We start from the raw sequence: 20,024 nt of genomic DNA, 5'->3' as shown, positions 1-20,024 counted from the left end.
TGTTCAGCATACTAGAACATAGTGGGAAGGAATGAGAACAGAAGCTGATGGGTGCACTAACTGAAGGACAAAGCTGAAGAATACAAAGTTCCTGAAGGAATTTCAACAGAGAATCAGCATGGTCAATTTTACTTCTTAGAAAGATATCCTTAAATTCAATGTGGAGACTACTAGAAGTAAGATCCAGGCATAAAAGTAATGCAGTAATCAAAGTGAGAAATGAGGTTGCCTTTAACTGAGTCAACAGTTGTAAGAATGGAAAAATGACAATTAATGTCTGTTCATGACCTATAACTAAGAGGTTGTCAATGAAAGGGTTGACTAGCAGGAGGAATCTAGAATGACACTCATCTTGTGGTCTGAGTAACTGAGGGCATGGTAATGCCATTTATTGAGCTGGAGCCTACTTACTGGGTCAGGCAGACTGTAATGAAAAACTCATGATCTCAGTGTAAGACATATGTATTTTGAGGTACCTGTGAGACATCATTTCCAGCTATACTGGAATATGTTCTTGGACTAGTCTGTGCCAAAGAATATATGTTTTCCTGTTGCTCTCAGTCTGCCTTTCTTCTCTATCTGGCCATATGTCCCAAAGATGAGTATTCCTGGAACATAGCCTAACACCCTGGAAGAAAGAATCTTGAGTGAAGGATGTTCAGAATGTGCATTGGGCAAGGAGGGGTGATTAATACTAGTGGAGAATTTATGGAAACTATTCATGAAGAATTTGGCCTTGTGGTTAATCAGAATAGTTGATTCAGAGCATACATCAGGGTCTGGTTATCACATTTCCTGAACCAACAATCCAGATGTGGTGTGTGTGTGTGTGTGTGTGTGTGTGTGTGTGTGTGTGTGTATAGAATTTTTGCTAAACTGGAAATTTACATATAAAGTTTCATAGAGATTTAAAAGTAATATCAATGTTACTTATATATGAAACAAATTCCCTTTAAGGAAGAATAAGATGACATTCATTCATTCGTTCACTCATCACTGTATACATATTTCTAAGCAGAGATGTAATCAGGTCCTGTGGCAAGTACAGAAACACTGAGATGAAAGAGTCCCTGCTCAGGAAAGCCTCAAGACTAGTGGTTAAAGCATGCAAGAAAACAGACAATGGCAAGACAGTGAGAGAATCATTAGGACAGATGCCAAGACCAGAGTGCAGAAGAGAGCACAGAGAAAGAGGTATCTAAGGAAACTTAGGTTCTCAATATTAAAATTATCTTTACCACAGGGTTTCATTTGGCTTTGAAGAAATCCAATTACTCAATAGTTAATAAATGTTCTTTCTCTTTTATCAAAAGGTTATTGGAAAAAAACTCTGACTAACATATTTTGATTACTAAGGGAGGTTTGACAGCTTTGGTGGTCATCAACAATTCTCTTCAATCCCCAAGCTGATCACCAGAGAAAATCACACTTGGGACACCATTTATCCCTGGTAGTAAGACAAAAAAAAGTAAAGAAAAATAAAAATCACACATTTTCTTGATGTTTGAAATATTACTGTTCTCTATTTGGAAAGAAAAATCATTTAAAACTATATAATAGAAAAAACTGATGCCACCACCATGTGTGCTTCTGTGTTTGTACAGGGTGTGAGCTTCAAGGTTAAAAAAGTACCACATGCCTTTGTTTCACATGGAAGATGCTGTGGGAAGCAGTGAATAGGATTTGGAGTCAGACAGTCTTTGTGGGTCTTGTGACCTTGAGAAAGTCACTTAACCTAGCTAAGACTCAGTTTTTTTTCATTTGAAAGGCATGTATTTGTATGATATCAAAAGTACCTAAGATGACTGCCTTGGGGATTAAATAATATTTAGAAGGCCTAGTGTAGTGCCTAAATATTCCTTAATGTACATATCCCTGAACTAATGCATAATATGCCCACATTTGGGCAAGTAACTAACTTGCATTCATCTTTTTAGACTTTAGTATATTATATTGTAACACTTAATGCAAGTGACTTAATGCAAAGATTTACTATTAAAAAACACTGAAATTTCTAAGACTTTGCTATCATAAATAACAAGCCGGCTTATTAAGTTGAAAATATTTTAGAAACTGGGGAGTCAATTGCTGCTGTAGTCATTGGTCCAGTTGCCATCTTTTTGACACCAAATTCCTATTGATGTAGAAAATTTAAGATATTGAATTACTGATCTTTGATTCCCAAAGTTCCTGAATTTATTTCCATGGTATAATCCCCATGGGATGATGAATTGGTTTTCTGAACTAAGAGATGGGGCACATATAGAAATAGATAAATATGCAGAAATGGGCAGTATAACAGAGTTTCAAATATAAATGTTCAACACATTTTTTTCTGAGCATCTACTGGGAAACTATAGAGACCAATATTTTAATCCTGGCCCTACCACATGGTTTCTATGTATCATTATCCTCTTTGAGTCTGCTTTCCTTAAATTTTAATGGAGGAATAATGTCACTTTCCTCCAGTGACTATTAGTAGGATTAAATTAGATAATGAAAAGCAATGGTGCTCAACTCTGGCTGTGCTTTACAATTCCCTGGAAAGGTTTGAAAACATATTCCTTCCTCTAGAGTCTGACTTAATTGGTTTGGTGTGTAGCAAGAGGTTTAATATATTTTAAAGCTTCCCAGGTGATTGTATCATAGGTTGAGAACCTAGGTTGAGAAACACTGAGATATATGAAAGTTCCTGATTCAGGTGTTTTCTGATATTTTCTGAGGAACACTGATCTCTTCCTCTTCCTCCTGTGGCAAATTCTGTTGGCCATTAGTAACACAGAGGTAAAATATATCTCTGTCCTCACAGTGCTCCAGGTTCATGGGGAAAGACAGTCAAGAAAATAAATCATTACAGTATAATGCGATAGGTATAATAAAATATTGAGATGAAGAAGACAAGGCATGCTACAGAAATTATTGACTCAGAAATTCTAGGACACTTGGTACTAGGTCACCACTGGTTACATTCCTATGTAGTCATATGAACTGGGTTCCAGGCAGCAGAAGGTTCATAGCATCCACTATACCCAACTCACAGGTTCCTAGAACATTAGAAAAAGAACATTTTATCAACATATTATTAACTACATATATGATCTGTGAGAGAGAACTACTGCCCTCATATCAGAATTTAAATGTGGAAAAGTCTCTTCCATCTTAAAACAGGTCAAAAATAATGTCCTCAATCTCATGACCCCTCCAGGTTTTCTCTCTCCCTCTTCAGAGCCAAATTTCTTTAAAAGTATTTACTACACTTGTTATTTCTCTCTCCTTGTTTCCCACTTATTCCTCAACTCTTTGCAGTCTGACTTCTGCCCACTTAACTCTACTGATGTTGTCTGGCCAAGGTCAGCAAGTACTGTTCTGGTTCTTGTTATGGCTCTACTGACCATCCCCTTCTTGTGGAAATGTTACTTTCTATAGGCTTCTGTGACATAACATTCACAGGTGCTCTTCTCTCTCTTTGGTTACACCTCTCCAGCTGCTTTGTTATTGTGCAGATTTTAGAATTCAGTGTTCTATCTTAGGTGGTCTTCTCTTTTCATTCTCCACAGCTTCCCTGAATGATCTTATCCCTCTTATGGCTTCAATGATTCTCTCTTTTCAACAGACACCCAAATCTGTGCTTGTCCCTTTGTTTTCTCTGATGCTCCCAATCTTTTTATCCAGTTTTCCACTTAACATCTACACAGTGATATCCCAAAAGTGCCTCAAATGTGTTTTAAAACAGAACTCATTATCTTTCCCCAGATTCTAAAGCAGTCTTTCTCTTGTTTGTTCCAAGTAAGAAAATCCCAAGGCCATCCAACCCAGATCCAGAACCCCCTAAGCCATTTGTAATTCCTCCTACTCCCCACAAATACTGACTCTGATTGATTCTGATCTTCAAAATATGTCCTTTTTCCTCCATTACCTCTCCACCATTCTAGTTTAGATGATCATCATGTCATTCTCCTCTTAAAACCCTTCAGTAACTTTCCATATTATTAAAGACCAGGTTTTTAAATTTGGCCTACAAGGTCCTATGTGACCTGGTTTCATCCCTCTCCAACTCATCTTGCTCTCCTTTTCATGACAGTCCTCCTATAGCTATACAAAACTTAATAGTTCCTGCTTTCTTTTGTCTCTGGATTTTTCCTTTGCCAGAAATACTCTTCCTTGTACCTTTCACACTGTCCTAGCTAACTCCCACTTGCCCTTCATAATTAAGTTTATATGCCACTTCCTCTAGGGTATGTTCACTGATTCTTTGATCGGACTTTTTGCTCCTGTGTTTATGCTAATAGATTCCTATGCCTACTCCTTTTTTACAGACTTGTCAGTCTACCTGCCTTTGCTACCAAACCCGATAGGAGGCACTGGGCCAGCCATTATTCTTTGCTATGTCCAAAGGCTGCCATAGTGCCTGGCTATACTAGATGCTCATAATATGCTTATTGATGACTAAAAAATGAATGAATGTTAAAGAAATGGAGAGAAATGAGAAATGGTCTCTACCCTGAAGCAGTTTACAGTTTAGAGATGACAGATACAGAGGCAGTTATCCAAAACAGGATATGAATGGAGTAAGTATAACTCAGGGCCCAAAGTGCTAGAGGACACTAATAAGAGGAAACAGAGATATTGCTGTCAACTGGCAAGATTGGTGAAGATATTTCAAAAGAGGCAGCATTAGAGCCATCCCTTAATAATAATATTAACTATGATAATTTGGATGACAGTAACTACTACATATGAGTGCATATTATGTGTCAGATATCTTAAATGTACAATGTTATTTATCTTTTCAATCATCTGTAAGTTTGTACTCATCATTTCTAATTTATAGAAAAGGAAACAGATTAAGTATTTTAAGCCAGTTCACCTAGCTAGCTAGTGGAGGGGCTTCTCATGGGAAGGTACTATGTCCCATTTTTCTGAAAGTCCCAGTGATGTTCACAGAACCTGCATGAAGTAGAAACTCATCAAAAGTTGTCAAATGTCATAGGCATTATAGCACATGCTTGTAATCCCAGCAACTCAGGAGGCTGAGGCAGAAGGATTGCAAGTTCAAAGCCAGCCTGGGCAATTTGTGAGACCCTGTCTCAAAATTAAAAGAAACTCAAAGACTGTGGATGTAGCCCAGTGGAAGACTACCCCTGGGTTCAATCCCCCAGTACCTCAAAACAAATGTTATCAAATGAAACAATAAATGGGAGAACAGAAGTTTAAGAAGTAAGTTTAAAAGCAAGATGAAAGAGCTTGATGAGGTCAGAGACAGGCTATGTTCTTTTATTAAAGGGTCTCGAAAAACTCATAAAAAAAATAGTTCTGTCCAGAGTATCCAAGAATCCTGTTTGACATTAGCCAATGAAGCCACAAGCGTGTGTATGCTGATGCAGACTTCTGCTCTGTGCTGCAGCCCTGCCTCCGGAAAATGTATGGCAGAGATTCATAGCCTTAGGAATGCTTTCACTGATGTGGTATAGATGAGCTTTGGTGGTGAACTGGTAGGGGTATAAATAACCCACAACAGGAAGGAGCCGCCATATGGACAAGTCCATTTGACCATTTGATAAAATTACTTCAAGGGACAAACAGCAATTAGGGCCACGTCCTCTTCTCCCCTGCATGCCTTTCCCTCTTGAGTGCCTCAACACTGAAACCAGTGTCCAGGACACCCACAGGCAGTTTACTGAAGGAAACAAACAAAAAAACAAAAAACACCTGTCAAAACTGTCATTCTTTCTCTTGCTTCTGTCATCCCATGACTTGTTTGTGAAATTCTTAAATTTGGTTGTGAGCTGTTTTGACAGTCTGTCTTAATAAATATTCTTAAACTCTTGGGGGGTCTGCATATTTTTTCTGCATCTGGATGATATAGATTTTCTTCTTTTAAGGAGCTCTGGAGCTTCTCAAAATGTCTCTTAAGGGATCTATCACCCCAAAAGTCTTCGAAGAGAATGTTAGGATCCTATTGTTGGAAAATAACTTTCTTTTCTCTGAGCCCTAACTAAATATGGTGTTTTAATCATTTTATATAGATAATTTAGAGATATAATCCTAAACAATAATAATATTCAATGAATTTCATTTAGTTATTGGACATTATAATTCTACCTGTATTTAACTTAAAATGCAAACAGGAGTATTTACTGAGCACCTACTATCTTCTTTATATAGGCAGGGCTGCCTTTGAGGCATCCTTACCTATGTGGAATCCAGAAAATTAAAGACTTCTTATTTAAAGTCTAGTACTTATTCTAGTCTAGTTTTTATTGTACCTGTTTGTTGTGTCACATGTTGAGATAAAATTAAGAAACAACTTTCCAATTGTTCCCTTTGGGTCAGTCTAAAAAGGAAACATTTGACTGTAATAGTTTGGTAGGGTTCATCAAGTGTAAATCTCTGTCACAATACTAGAAGAGAGTATCAAAATCAGGATTTATGGAAAGCAGGAGGATTGAATAAGAATGAATGCAACACATGGAATGAGAACTGTGTCCTGGTTGCCATATATGCCAAGGCATTTGGTAGAGTTCTAGTATTCTCTTTTCAAACCTGTCAATAACAAATCGATGGAAACTTATGGCTATATGTAGCTGAAATGATATATGTTATGTATTTCTCTTTCTTCTGCACTGCACATGCCTTACCATCTCCCTTTCTTTCAGGAAATGATTGTTTTTATCTTAAGCAAGTTGGTACTGAAATATCACTTCTTAGTAATAGCATTCTTGTTATTAATTGAAGAAAAAAGGTATTTCCTGTGCATGTGCTTGCTCCGGATTCTCCTTATTTGCTGTCTTCAACAATAGTGTTCCGGAGGAAGTTTTGCCTTCCTCTAGGATGCTCTGCAAAATGCCCACTGCTAATGAGTCACATCAGTGGAAATAATTTTCCCCTCTGTGTTTATCAGGTCAGCAGCTCTCTGTCCCTAACCTGAGCATGCTGCATCCAGAGGTTGAAAACCTGTACCACAGTTATAGGATGAAGGTAGGGGAAAATACTTGGTTTTGATCCTATCAATACAAAGAGTGAATTCTTTATTTGGTACTGAAATGAAAACAAACTGAACCGTGACCACCATGACATGTCCTATGTCATGTTAACTACTTTATACCTACCATCATTGGCATATGCATTAAAATGACATTTTCCACATAATCCAGATATTCCAACTATCACTCAACCCTATTTACTTTGTTTTATGCATGCCCAAATAAACATAGCTATTTTATTTAGTAGCGTAAAACAATTTAAAAGCAGTAAATGTAAAGGTACTGGGAGGCTGGTGAAAGTCCACTTTGTTAGCAATATAATTTGCATGGACAAGGCATAGTGATTGGAAGGTATTCAGAGTAGACACAAAAGGAGTTCTAAAAAAATTAAGACGGGTTAGGTTATGTTCAGCTTTATGGACACAGGAACATATGAAAAAGTATGATAAGATTTAGGAAGATTGTGTTCAAAATAATATGCAAACTTTGGAATTTTTCTGGAAACTACACGTATGTGGAAATACAGGCTTCACAGGGGAAAGACTTTGGAGTAATGGACCTGGGTTTAATTCCCAAGACTTCTTTTTTCTAGCTGTAGAATGGGAAAATTACTTAAGTTTCCTGAGCTTCAATTTTCTCAGTGCACTGTGCAATGGAAAAAACACTTCTTATTCATAGGGCAATGTGAAAATTAAATGAGATAACATAAATAGAGGCACTAGCTCAATGCCTGGCACGTTGCTAGTGCTCAGTATACTAAAATATTCTTACTCCCATAAACCCCTAGACAATTTGGAATAACATTTTTGTACCTAAAAATGCCATTGCAATAAAGCCATAAGCTCCCTTATAGGGAATTTATTTTATTTTCAGAGAGATTCACAACTTGCTTATAAAATTAGAAACTTGGCATTAGATAGCATGAAGAAGAGAAGAAGGAAATGTGTATTGGTTGAACATTTTTTCCAGACCTCTGGAAGAGGCAACTTTGTTAACTACATTGGAAGCCTTATCTTGAAGAGTTTGCCAGCCAATGAATTGGGGCCATGCTATGAGAGCTGACCTGTCATGAAGTGATTAGGATTTGGTATGATCACAATGTGTCAGCTGGGGCCTAGGGGAGTGAATCAAGATTTGACTGAGAGTTGTTCTCTTATAAGGTCAGGATCAAGTTACTGCCTTCCCCAAAGAACAGGATGTCCTTAAGAGTAGTGGCTCTTAGAAGAGAGGGCTGTACAAACTTTGGAGGAAGGGCAAGAAGGAGCTTGAAAGTGTCACTGATACTGTTTGAAAGTCAACATTCTTCCCTTTTCAAGATACTCTTCAAATACAGAGAGAGAGAGAGAGAGAGAGAGAGAGAGAGAGAGAGAGAGAGAGAGAGAGAGAGAGATCTTTTAAATCTATATCGAGGCTCAAGCAATTCCCTTTTTACCCTCTTCTTCATGACCTGAAAAACTCAGACTCTAAGATTCCGCACTGGCTTCAGCTCTTGGGATGTCTTCCAGGATTCCTCTGTCTGGAGTATGTGGCTCTCCTGTGGGTTCTCAGCACCTTGCATTTTCATAGTGCTTCCTTAGATATCATTTGTCTATATCTTAGCATCTCTATTGTGACTAGAACATGGTATATATCCAGTAAAATTTATTTGAGCTGACTTGTGGAAGGTCAGGGACTCCAAATGGTTGCAAATGTGGACCAAGCTGAGGAATGAGGAGTTGTACAGACTAGAGCTTCCTGTGCTGGTTGATATGAACCTCCAGGGCATCTTTTGGCAGGCCTTTTTTCCTGGCTGGCTCCAGAGTGGAACACGGAGCTATATATTGTACCTATTTCCCTGCTTTCAAGATAAATACAGGGTCCTTCTTATTTCTCAAAAAGTAGGTTGGCAGAAGTGCTAATTTATTGAGCACCATGGTATGCCAGCTGCATTATTTTATTTAAACCTTATAACCTTGTAAATTATTAGGCTCCTTCATACAGCTGAGAATGCAGAAGTTTTAGATTTTCCCAAAGCTCTGCAGCTAAAATAGGAAGTAGAAGGGTTCCCTCCAATACCTAACACTTTCTTTTTTTGCACTGCAATCTGATAAGGAAAGGCATAGTTGCAAGTGGGTGCTGAGGGTGAATATCAATGGTAAGAGTTAAGTGCTTCAGAGCTTACCAAGTACTTTATCTAAGACTCCATCGAAGCCACACATGGCCCTGAAAAGCAGGCAATGTAGGGACTACCCACATCATTTAGCTAGGGTAGCAAGGTACAGAACAACATGCCAAATGTCACCAATTCTGGTCCTCTGACCTCAAGACTGAACCTCACATCTCTTAAGGTCCAGTTGGGTTTCATAGTTGACCTAGACTCAGCTAAGATGCAGAGAGTGGAGTTGTTTCTCTGGCCACATAGGAGATTTTCTTCAATCATCTGCTGTAGAATATATTTATTCACTTATTTATAGCTCACATCAATTCCTCTATGGATTTAAAATGACTTTATGTTGTATTAAGCTGCCTAATCACATAAGCCAATTAATCCAAGTCATTTGATTTCTTTGTTTTTGTGACAAGAAATAAGCAAATTGGATAAATCTTTGCCTCCCCTTACCTTCCTCATGAATCTGCTCCAGCTCTTCCCACCCCATCTGCTTGGAATGTCATCACCAGCCTCCCTGTTTCCTGTATCTGTGTCTCTGAATATGCTGTTCCATTTGTTTCTCCAACCTGCGGACCCACTTAGCTCTGAGGTCAGCCCTCCCCTTTCCAGGTCCCTTTCAAAAGTGGTGTAATCATTTCCTCTGTACAATTGCCTGTTCCCCTCTTTAAATCTTACTGCTTTGGTATCTTGTCCTGTTTTCCTTCCCAATAATCCGAACTTAATGAGGGCAGGGACCCTATCTTTTATCTCTGCTTCCTTCACAATGCCTAGATGCCTAGTACACAGTCAAGATAAGAGAATGATTTACCCCTCTCTAAGCTCAAAAACTAATTTTCCAGGTGAAATAACATGATGTATTTGTTTTTATTGGCGAACAGTAAGATTAAATTTGTTACTTAACATTAACATTCCCAATCTCTCCATGTCTACCTTCCCTGCTTTAGGTTTTCATTTTAATGTTACATTCTTAATGAGGCCTTCTTTGGCTACCCTATCTAAAATTTTGCATTAAATATCCATTAGCTTTCTTTACTTTTTTCTCCATGGCAGTAGTCACTACTTTAAAGTATTACTTATTTAACTTGTTTTATTTATTGTCAATTTCTCAATTAAAAGTAAGTCCATGAGGGCAGATGGAGGTTTTGTCATTTTTGTTCACTATTTTTTCCTTAGTGTCTATATGTGTCTGGTACACAGTAAGTGACCAATCAGCATTTTTCAAATGATCGGATGAATACTACTAGGTATTATCACAAAATGAAAATCGGAGGGCCTGGAGAATTGCTCCTGTTATGATGTTGCCAAGTGTCTGATCTTGGGGATATTTAGAGTGAGGAATCTTGTCTGGGGATATATTCATCACTTACAGGACATAGAGAGACTAGTTAGAACCAATATATTCTCACAGTAACTTCAGTCAATATTTGGGCAAATTACCTCATAATTCTATGCCTTAGTTTTCCCTTCTGTTAAAAAGGGCATAATGCTCATACTCATTTCAAAGTATTAATGAAAAAGTAAAATTTTTGTAAGGCAGAAAGAATAGGAAGTTTTCAAATGAATTATAACTCTTATTTTTTCTCCCAAGTCTAGAAACCATCTTTCTGAGACATACTGATTCCACCTCTTCTAATTTTTTGTTATTTATTATAACTAAGTAAGTTTTTAGTTGCAGTCAAGTTAGTATTTATTCTCAATAATTTTTACATTACTTAGGTTGGTTATGTTTTAAAGTCATTGCATCACAGTAAGTCTGTTAGCAAACATTGTTGGCAATATTTATGTACCTATATTTTTACCATAAAATAGAAGGCCTGTAAAAACAGTGATGAACTTCTTGGAAACACTGTGCTTTTTGCCTCCCTCTTGCTCTAAGTGTCTTTGATGGAGTAGCTGGTGGATGAATGATTCTAAAGGTTAAAGACCCTTGAAAAAGAAAGGATTTTTCCATAAATGAGTAGCACACAATTTATACTTCTACCTCCTAAAGATTCCTTATTAGTTACCTAGTCTCATGATTGCCTATTCTCTTCTGCATCAGCCCTTTGGGTAGATTGAAGGGTCTAATTAAATTAAGCCATTGGATTGTAATTATAATTTGGAAACAGAAAATCCTCTAGGGAATATGATCACATTTATTATTGGAAAGAACTATGTGGCTTGTAACTGCAGGCTGGGTACAATTCTCCCCATACTGGACAGTAGGGAGAAGCATGAGCCAAAGGAAGCAACAACACATGAATACTAGGTTGGGTAACAATTCTCACACTGAAGATTTTTATCTTGGTAATTCCACATTTCTTCTTTGGGACTTTAGAACTCTTCCTAGGTCTTCACAGAAAATAATAATTACTGCTAATACTCATTGAGCCCTTATCTAGAGTAACACACTTTGAGCCAGGTGGCAATCCACAGTGTGTTTCAGCACAACCATAGTCATTTCCTACGTAAAGAAATTATATTAATTATCCAAACTATAACTGAAACTATTTTATCAGTGCAAAATATTTTCTTTTAGATGTTTGGTTCCTTGGGATCTACAACTTACTTGCCTTTACTTTTCTGTCACTCACTTTATTCAAATCTCAGAAGCATGGAAGTATAAAGGGCAAAGTGCCTTAGACTATTTTACAGATGAGGAAACTAAGAATCAGAAAATAGGTGTGACTTGTTTAGTGCCATGTCGGCAGCCCCTGAAGTCAGTGACTATATGTCATCTGTATTCATCTCCCCATTGCCCAGCACAGGTTTGATTCCACAGATATTCAAGACAGTATGGGAGGAAGGAACTAGGAAAGGGATGAAAGGAATAGAATATCAAGGACTTGTCTGTAGAGGTGGGGCAAATGCTGAAAAAAAGACCCAGCCCTGGTAACACTGAAGTCACCACCTGGTATCCAAAGTCTATGATAGTCTCTGATTTATCTAAGCCATTAATCTTAAAGCTAATTTTAGGAGCTTTCTTGTGGATGGACAGAGCCTAGGGACTGAAGAGTTGGACCAAGTCAGCAAGCAAACATCTAGTTAGCTCCACAATATTTCTCATAGGAAGCAAACCTAAAGCCAAGGCTGAGGTTGTTCTACATTCCACAGATATCCCTCAGATGCCTACTATATGCCTAGTACCACACTCTATTCTAGGGAGGGTCCAGGATAAACAAACAGATCCCCAGACTTGGAGGGAAGATAAAAGGAGAACTTCATTTATGTGCAAGAGAAAGAACCTAAGAAAGAGAACCAAATCAGAGTTATAGCCAGAGAAATGTATGTTTTAATAAAAGAAAATACAAAATGCTGAAAGAGCATCTAGAAGACACCAAACCAAGCTTTGGGACATGGGATGATATTCCAGGAAGTGATTTTTGAGGCAGAGGCATTGACTTATACACAAGCAAGGAGATAGGGAACATTAAAGAAGCTACAAGCTACAGTATTTCTGGCATCAAGTCCAGGGGTTGGAATGGCTGATTTGCCACAGAAGATGAAAGAAGCCAAGTCACCACAGGTCTCACAAGCATCACGCTAAGGATCTTGAGCTTTGTCCTGAGAACAATGAAGAGTCATGAGAAGGAATGTAGCAGGAAAGTGAAATGGTCAGATATACCTTGCAGGAAGATTATATGGCCTCTAACGTGAAAAATGCAGTGCAGAAGACAAGCATTAATATGGAAAGATTGGGAAAGAAGCTATGGCATCAATTACAAGCAAGAGATGATTAAGTCTAAGCCAGGACAGGGTTGGAATTGGGGGTTGGGAGGTGGGGGTAAGGTAGGAGATGGAGGTAAAAGAGGAGATAAGGGCTTCTTTTAGTATTTTTTGAATACTGAATACAGTAATCCTCTTTATGTTGGATTCCAGATACCAAATCTGAGAATGCTCACGTACCTTTATAAAATGGATTATTTGCACATAACCTATGAACATCCTTTCATCCAAACCTAATGAAATGGAAATGTTAAGAAAATAGTTATTATATTATATTGTTTAGAGAAAAATGGCAAGGAAAAAAGTCTATATGTTCAATATAGTCTCACTTTTTTCCTTAGATATTTTCAATTTTCTGTTGTTTGAACTTAAGGATATAGAAGACTGACCATATGTCTTACTGAGTGGAACAGGGTAGTCAGTTCAAAACTCTAGACATTGTCCTTTACCCTCACTCTTCCCCACTCGATTCTTCCCCCTTCAGTCCATTACTAGCCTATTGCCTTTTAACTAATAAATCCTTTGGATCCTTCTACTTCATCTCCTCTGCTTCTGCTGTCTTCTAAATTATCACCATTGGCTTCCTCCATTTCTATTCTTCCCTCTAACCTATTCCTTCCCCTCCTCTACTACCATATATTACCAGCCCATTTTCCTTATTACAGCTAGCAATTTCTTTTGTTTTTAATTTTTTTAAAAAAATTAGTTGAGGTATACCTGATATACAATAAAATGCACAGATTTAAGGGGTCTAATTTGATAAATTTGGGGCTGAAACCATCAGCACAGTCAAAAAATGAACAATATAACACCCCAGATGTTTCCTTATGCTCCTTTGGCACTTCTTCCTGCCATCCCTCCTTCTCTCCCACTCACTCCTGAATAACCAGTGCTCTCCTTTCTGTCACTGTAGATTAATTTGCATTCTCTAAACAAAACTGTTTAGCTTTTTCTAGAATTTCACAAAAATTAAATTTTATAGTACTTATATTTTCTGCTCAAGTTTGTTCAGAATAATTGTTTTGAGATTCAACCACATTGCTGTGAATATCAATAGTTTATTCCTTATTATTATTGTATAATATTCCATTGTATTTATGTATCTCAACTTGTTTATTCACTCACTTATTGGTAAACATTTGCATTATCTTCAGGTTTGCACTATTACCAATAAAACTACTCTGAACATTTATATATAACTTTTTGCAAGAACATATGCTTTTATTTCTCAAGAGAAAATACCTAGAAATGGAATGGCACTGTCAAATGATAAGTTTTTGTTTAATTTTGTAAGACATTGTCAAATGTTTTTCCAGTGTGGCTATGCCATTTTGCATTGCTACAGTAGCCTATGAGAATTCCTGCTCCACCATTCCTTAACACTCAGTATGGGAGGTCTTAGTTTTAGCCATTTTAATAGGCATGTAGTAGTTTCTCTTTGGGGTTTTGATTTGTACTTCCCTAATAACTAATGCAGGTGAGCATTTTTAATGTGCTTGTTTGCCATCTGGACATCTCCTTTGAGGAAGTGTCTGTTCAGATCTTTTGCTCACCTTTTTAAAAAAAAATCAGGTTACTTGCTTTTCTTTTGTTATTATAGATCAAACATTCCTAATCTGAAAATCAAAAATAATCTAAAATCTGAACCCTGTTTTTGGTTCTAGGGATTTAACCCAAAGTTGGGATACATCCCCAGCCCTTTTTATTTTTGATTTTGAGACAGGATCTTGCTAAATTGCTCAGGGACTCACTAAATCACTGAGGCTGGTTTCAATCTTGTGATCCTCCAGCCTCAGACTCCAGAGTTGTTGGGAATACAGGCAAGCAGCACCACACCTGGCTTGAAATCTGAATCTTTCTGAGCACCAAAACTTCTAGCCCTAACCATTGAATTTTGAGAATTCTTTATATTCATTTTCTGGATTCAGGCCTTTATCAGATGTATTATTTTCAAATATTTTCTCTCTGTGTATGGTTTGTGTTTTAATTATTCTAACAGGTTTTTTTAATGAGAAGTTTTAAAATTTTGGTTAAGTCCAATTTATCAAGTTGCTTTTTTATGAATCATGTTTTTGGTGTTGTATCTAAGGATCTTTGCCTAACTCACAAAGATTACAAAGGTCTTCTATATTTTCTTTTAGAGTCTCAGGTTTTAAATTTAGGTCTATGAGCCATCTTGAGGTAATTTTCTTATGTAACATGAGGTATGGATCAAAATGGTTTTCCCTGTATGGATAACCAATGGTCTCAGCTTCATTTGTTGAAAAGACTACCTTTTCTCTACTGAATTGCTTTCACAATTTTGTTGAAAATTAGTTGTCTATTTATGTATGAGTCTATTTCTGGACATTGTTCTGTTCCATTATTCCAGAACCATACTGTCTTGATTACTGTATGTTTATAATAAGTTTTGAAATCAGGTGGTATTAGTTCTTCAACTTTGTTCTTTTTCAAAGTTATTTTGGGTATTCTGGGTCTTAGCATTTTCATATGAATCTTAGAATTAGTAAGACATTTTTTATAACCTGCTAAGATTTTTTTGCATTGCAAATTTGATTATACCCATCCCCTTATTAAAATTCTTTAATGGCTTTCTTCATGATTTCAGTAATTTATTTCCCGGATTATATTCCCTGATCTAAGTGCCATGTATGTAGAGACCCTTCCCTCCTATCCAGCCTCATCCTCCTTCACCCCTCTCCACACTTGGGGTACTGTGGTCTTTTTGAGTTCCTAGATTATGTCATTACTCCTTCATATCCTAGATCCTTTTTCTGTGTTGTCCCCTTTGACTGGAACTCCAACTCTACTCTACTCACATCTACCTCTGTCTTTGGAATTCCAAATGCCTCTCAGCTCAAATAACTGCTCCTCATGGAAATGTTTCCACATTCTCCCATTAAATATTTTATAGCTCCCAGTAGTTTCCTCAGGACACTTATTTAAGGATAAATCATATATGTGAGCATTTAATAATTTAAAAAATCTTTTTTTGCCAGTGGACTATAAATACTATCTGAGGGCAAAAATCTTTATACTCTGTCAAAAAGCTTGGCACATATTAGGTACTCATTTTTTAAGTGACAGAATGAATGAAATATAATTTTGGGATGTTTACCCTTTCACTTCATATCAAGATGGTTCTGGGAGTTAGAACAGATCTTAGTTTAGAGGCAAGGAGACAAAGAAAGACAAGGTTAAGGCAAGGGACATTTCTTGATTCCCTGCCTGGTGTCTTGAGGAAATGATCTTTAAATGATACATTTGTTCCTACCAGTTCATGCATTTCCACCTACTGCCTTGCAATAGGGCCCAGAAGAGAAGCTGAACAATGAACTAAATTTTAAAAACCATTGTTATTTTTCAGGAATTTCATCTTCCTTTTTTATTCAAGCAACTTTTTTGCATAACTGAAGGTTTCTTTGCTTCATTTCACTTCCCACTAGCTGAAATGAGGCAAGAGAAGTTGAGCAGGCCCACAGTGTAAGGCCTTTATAATCATGTTTTTAAAAAAATAAATAAAGCTGAAGTCAATACCTTTTGGACTAGACAAAGCTACCTCAGAAAAGAATGATTCCATGCTGGTAGCGTGAGGTACCACACCTCTCCACCTCCCCTCCTCTTCCTCTCCCCTCTGCATTCAAAAAGCCAAAAGCCCAAGAGTGAAATCTCAGCTCCGAACCCTAGCCCTGTTGTTCAAATTGGTGTAATCAAATTCTTTTACCTCTTTGGGAAACTCATGTCTCATTTGTAAAATCAGGGTAAAAATCATCCCTTCTCTACTCATCTTCCAGGGTTGTCATAAAACAATAACATAATAATTAAGCTATATTGACTGGCTATTAGTTGCCAGGAACCATGCTGATCACATTACAGATGTGAATTCTGGTGATCACAATAGCCTTCTGATGTGTTAGTTTTCTCATTTTATGAATTATGAAACTGTAAGCTTGGGGTGGGGGGTATGGGACAAGTTCCCAATACTAGGAAGGTTTCTCAACGCCAGGTTGAGAATTTAGACATCACCCAAAGAACAACTTGGGAAGGGGCTAAACAGAAAGGACAAGGTTAGATCTGGATCTTAAAAAGATCTTGCTGCTGGGCACTGGTGCACAACTGTAATCCCAGCTACTCAGAAGGCTGGATCATGAATTCCAGACTAGCCTGGGCAATTTACTGAGACACGCTCAAAATGAAAAATAAAGGGCTATGAGTGCAGCTCAGTGAGAGAGTGCCCCTAAGTTCAACCCCCAGTACTGCAAAGAAAGAAAGAAAAAGGAGAAAGGGAGGGGCAGAGGGAGGAAGAGAGAGAAAGAGAGAGAAGAAGAAGAAAGAAAAAAACAGGTCTTGCTGACACCTGTGTAGAATGCAGTTGGGAGAAGGATAACCCAGGGCCTGAATAATGGAAGGAATACGTGTAATGATAATTAGGTGCTTTACCACTTTCAAAGCATGTTTATACCCTTTTTCTTATTTGAATTTCTTAATAACCCTGTGAGGTAGGAAAGAAGACATTATTAATGGTATGAGTATTAATGTTTTTGAATATATAATCTGTGCCCTGAAAATAGTATAATTATCTTATTACAATATCACATGCCTCAAAATAGCAAAACTGGGCCCCAAACCCAGAGTTCTGGACTTCTAGTGCATGTTCTTTTATGGTATTCTTTAGTGACTTGCTTAAAGAAAGCTGGTTATACTGCCATGTGACCTTGTCAGGTCCCTATCCCTCACCTAACCCTCATCAGTTCAAGTGTAAAATTAAAGGATCAGAATAGATGAGTGCTCTCAGGTCTTTCCACCCTACTTCCTGATAAGCTAAAGTCTCTCTTGGAGTCTCCACTGGCACCTACTGACTGAGACAGGCGGGGAAAACAAGGTAGAAAGAGATGAGCATCAGTTGGCCAACAGAACTAGCTGGCTTAGTTACAAAAGGTTAAAATAAACTCATTTGATTGATTATGAATTTTAAGCAGCTTTTCTTCAGTGCAATCAGCTCTTTTCCATCGTCATTGCTCATTAGGGAAAGATTTCCATTCCAGCAGTGATTGAGGATGTTTCCCAGCATTTGCATTTTGCATTATATACGCTAAGCACCTTGCTGTGGAAAATTATGAGCTGTCTCTTCTCTTCAGGCCCCTGCCTCTCATTCCCTGCTGCTCTTGGGTCCCTTGCTGGTATGGGAAGAAGTGACCTGGAGGAAAGGGCAGAAAGATCATGGCCATATTGACCATTGGCTTGTCCTTACCTGATGGTCTTCCAGTCAGCCTATGACAGGATGATGGAAGGGTCCTCATGGCCGCTTTTCCTCGGCTTCTAATTGGCCTTTATGAATATTTAATGAAATCAAGATGGAATTCAATCAGAAACTTTACCTGCTATATCTTCAGGAAAGAAAGAAGAATAAGAAATGGCGAGATATTATTAGATTCTTCTAGCCACAGGGCAGAGGCACTGTGCCCTGAAATCCCTCTGATACTCAGATGCCATAACAGCCTTAACTGCCCAAGTACTTCTACTAAGTCTAAGAGAATTATTCAGTTTTAGTAATGAAATGCTGCCAATATTCATGTACCATGCAGGTGAATGGATTTCATCTGGAGAGGTTAAAGGCTAATGTGCTAAAGCGCAAGTTCAAGCTAGAGGTGCTGTCTTAAAATTTTCTTTTCAGGAAATTCTCTCTTCCATCTTACTGAGAACCTCTTTGTTTCTTCTTATTTAATTAAATTTTTGTTCATTGCAGAAAACTTATAAATATGGAAGATCAAAAGTAAAGTTTGCCCATAATTTCACCAGAGATAACAGCATTTAATTAGTTTTCTATTTATCTACCTACCCTAATCAGTACATGTAACCACATAATCCCACAGTAATACTTTATAACAAATCTTTTTAGAAATATATACATTTATATGTATACATATATCATAATATATAAACACACATATATATTGTTATGTTTAGATATGAGGTATCCCCCAAAAGCTCATGTGTGAGATAATGCAAGAAGGTTTAGAGGAGAAATGATTAGATTGTGAGCTTAACCCAATCAGTGAATTAATCCCCTGATAGGGATTAACTGAGTGGTAACTGAAGGCTGGTAGGGTGTGGCTACGGGAGGTGGGCACTGGGGGCATGGCTTTGAGGTATATATTTTGTATCTGGTGAGTGGAGTCTCTCTCTCTCTGCTTCTGATCATCATCATCAGCTGCTTCCCTGTGCCACACTCTTCAGCCTCACCTTGTGTCATGAGGAATGGAGCCTGATATCTATGGATTGAGACCTCTGCAACCTTGAGCCTCCAGATAAACTTTTCCTCCTCTACAGTTGTTCTGGTTGGGCCTTTTAGTCACAGCAGCCAAAAAGCTGACTAAAACATGTATGTATCACCAAGTATGATATAGGCCAAATATGGCTTATGCTATAAGCCAAATATGGCTTATTGTTTTTTATTGTGTGAATGTACCTTAACATATTTAACTGATTTTCGATCATTGGCATTTCCTGTTGGGGCCTTAAAGATGGCTTTATGACTTTGCACAGAAAGAATATCATAAGACCCTGAACCTTGGCATCAAATAGATTTGGATTCTAACCCAAGTTCTTCAAGTTAATTATCTATATGTTCTTGGAAAGATTAACTCCTCTATGTACCAGTTTTTTTATCTTAAGAGATTATTTTGAGAGTTAAATGAGAATATATGCCAAGTCCCTAGTACAGTATCTGGCAATGTGAATGTTCAGTTTATGGTCACCATTAATATTGTCATTGCTAATAATGTTCTGATAATTTTCCTTATGGTAAATTTTACCACTTCATTAGGCTCCTTTCCTAACAGTGCAATTTATGGGTCAAAAGATTTTCACATTTTGATGTCAATTAAAATTTTTTTAATCTCTTAAAGTATTTCTTTCTCCAACCAGTCTCTTGAACTTCGTTAACATTTTGGGCCCTTATGGCCAGTGCCTGATGAAACTTTGGATAGTATCTTCTCTTCTTGGTCCTCAATTTTTTATTTTATTTTATAAGGTGAAGTAAAGGTTAATGCAGTTTAGACTGCTATATCAAAGTGTCAGAGACTGAGTGCCTTATAAACAATAGAAATTTACTTATTACAGGTTTAGAGACTAAAAATCTGAGATCAAGGTGCAAAAACAGTCAAATTCTTGTTCAGGCTCTACCC

The 20,024-nt window shown here is 37.4% G+C and overlaps 1 protein-coding gene across 2 annotated transcripts in view; it reads left to right on the top strand.

Moving 5' to 3' along the window:
• Agbl4 (AGBL carboxypeptidase 4) overlaps positions 1-20,024 on the top strand; it is a 1,323,233-nt gene that overhangs the window by 946,199 nt on the left and 357,010 nt on the right. The window lies entirely within an intron of this gene.

Source organism: Ictidomys tridecemlineatus, chromosome 11, assembly GCF_052094955.1.
Source record: "Ictidomys tridecemlineatus isolate mIctTri1 chromosome 11, mIctTri1.hap1, whole genome shotgun sequence".
NCBI lineage: Eukaryota > Metazoa > Chordata > Mammalia > Rodentia > Sciuridae > Ictidomys > Ictidomys tridecemlineatus.
This window is presented reverse-complemented; position numbering and strand designations above follow the sequence as displayed.